Genomic DNA, 2,054 nt, shown 5'->3' with positions numbered 1-2,054 from the left:
AGGTCAAGTTTCTTGGAAGCAGTGGATGAGAATGAAAAAGGGAGCAGTTAGGGTTATTAAGATGAGAGAAACCAGTTGTCATTAGGGTATTTTAGTCATTTATACAATTTTAGATAGAATGGATCTTAATTCCATCACTTTTATGAAGGAATGGTGAAATCCTCAAATGAGGTAATGTTTGGAATTCAATTCTATTCCATGGGTAACCAAACATTGGAATGAAATTTGATCAACGTAATTGACCATTCCAATTCCATCAGATTCCGACGAATTCTGACGAACCAAACGCCCCCTAAAAGTCACATAGAATTAGAGAATAAAACCAAATATAAATGGAGTGAAAATTATAAATATACGAAAAAGAAAAGGAATTTGTGTGGCTTCTCTTCTTCATTTGTCCTCGTGTCCGGATGCTCCTCCTCCTATGTCACCTATTCAACTTATTATCCTTTCAAAAAACATCCTTTTATTATTTAGGAACAAAACTCCACCTAATACTCCCCAAGAATGTCACTATGGAAAGCATTCTTGAAATCCAAAGTTGTTGCTAAAAAAGAGGACACATAGGGTTTGATGACTTTATTCAATTATTATCCCCTCCAAGTCAACAAAATTGGTGGCATCATAGATGTCAACGAAAAGAGACTCAGAAACTCATCTATAAACAACTCTAGAAATCGGCAAAAAGACCTTGTACTCATCTGCAAGTCGAAGTGTGACAAGAGAAGAGGTGACGAGAACAGGCGATGATGACAACGAAAACAAGGCTCCGATGTCGACAAGAACAGGGGTGACGCACGCCCTGTTACACTATTATAAAAATATAAGTAGATTGGCCGAAAAAACAAATAAGAGTTAAATAYAAAAGTTCATATTATATTGAAAGTGTTACAAATAAAAGCAGCCAAAAGACAAAGTAATGTCTAATATGTAAACTTCACTTGAATAAAATCATTCTTTTCACATTCTTTGAAACAAAATCTTCAGTAAGCTCTTCATAATCAACTTAAAAAAAACAAAACAGTAAAACATATAAACCAGAAAAGAATAAAGAGTAAAACTGTAAACCAAAAAACAGTCAGGCAACCAGCAAGAAGAACAAAACTGTAAACCAGAAAAGAATAAAGCAGGATGTCTAATGCAGCAACAAGCAACCAACGAGAAGAACATATCCTGTTTTTGGCATTCTTTGTGCGGTTATGCCAAAACATTTCAACATATCACAAATTCACTCTAAAAATAACTGAATAAGCTTCATTAAAAATTTAGAATCTTGTAAGAATTCCTTAATTTAGAGAATCTTGTATACTTTATCTCACCTTTAGGATTTAGGAATTAGTCAATTAGGTTAAAATCGAGTAATCGACCAACCAAGTGACCAACACAGATGAAATTAGAAATAAGCAATCGAGTATTCGAGTAATCGACCAAACCAATCTTGAGATTATAAGATTGAGAATAGGAGAATAGCAATATGAGTAATGAGTATCGAGTAATCGACAAATACTTATACCAAAATCATCTAAAATCTTACCGTTGTTTTTGTTGCCGTTGCAAATCTGAAACCGAATCATTATCCATCTTTGGAGAATTCAATCGACAAGATAGAGAGGAGATAGGAGATCGAGGCGTCTGGTTCGCTCAATCGCTCTCGTTCAAATCGATTTCTCCCGTTCATTGCTGCTACTTACTCGGCCGATGTTAGACTAGGTAGCGTACATTACAAATTTACAATAGGTGGGCCTGTGAAAATTGGGCCTCAACATTTTGGGGGCCCTGATTTAACGGGCTGAAGGACGGGCCTGGGTGACGAGAGCAACGACAATTCAATTAGGGTATTGTGCCGTGTTTTGGAAATTTTTTCCAGAAGAGCGGGGGAGGGGTTTTTGAAATAAATTGTTCAGTTTTCATATCATTAATTCCATGTCATCTTTTCATTTCCATGTCATTATAAAAAAATTACATGTCATTTAGTTGACTGGTTACCTGATTTGTAGGTAAATCATGTACTTAAAAGTTTCATGTTTATATTGAGGTACCAAAATGAAAGTTTT

At 35.2% G+C, this 2,054-nt stretch overlaps 1 long non-coding RNA gene across 1 annotated transcript; it reads right to left on the bottom strand.

Moving 5' to 3' along the window:
• Window positions 1-449: 449 nt before the first annotated feature.
• On the bottom strand, window positions 450-1,697 carry LOC112507519. Its single transcript, XR_003068535.1, has 2 exons — window positions 1,535-1,697; window positions 450-810 (listed from the first exon to the last, which is right to left on the bottom strand). It is a non-coding gene; the product is annotated as an uncharacterized LOC112507519 (long non-coding RNA).
• Window positions 1,698-2,054: the final 357 nt, after the last annotated feature.

Source organism: Cynara cardunculus (assembly GCF_001531365.2).
Source record: "Cynara cardunculus var. scolymus isolate 2C chromosome LG 2, CcrdV1, whole genome shotgun sequence".
Taxonomy (NCBI): Eukaryota; Viridiplantae; Streptophyta; class Magnoliopsida; order Asterales; family Asteraceae; genus Cynara; species Cynara cardunculus.
The sequence above is the reverse complement of the archived record's forward strand: the minus strand, read 5'-3'. Positions and strand labels throughout refer to the sequence as shown.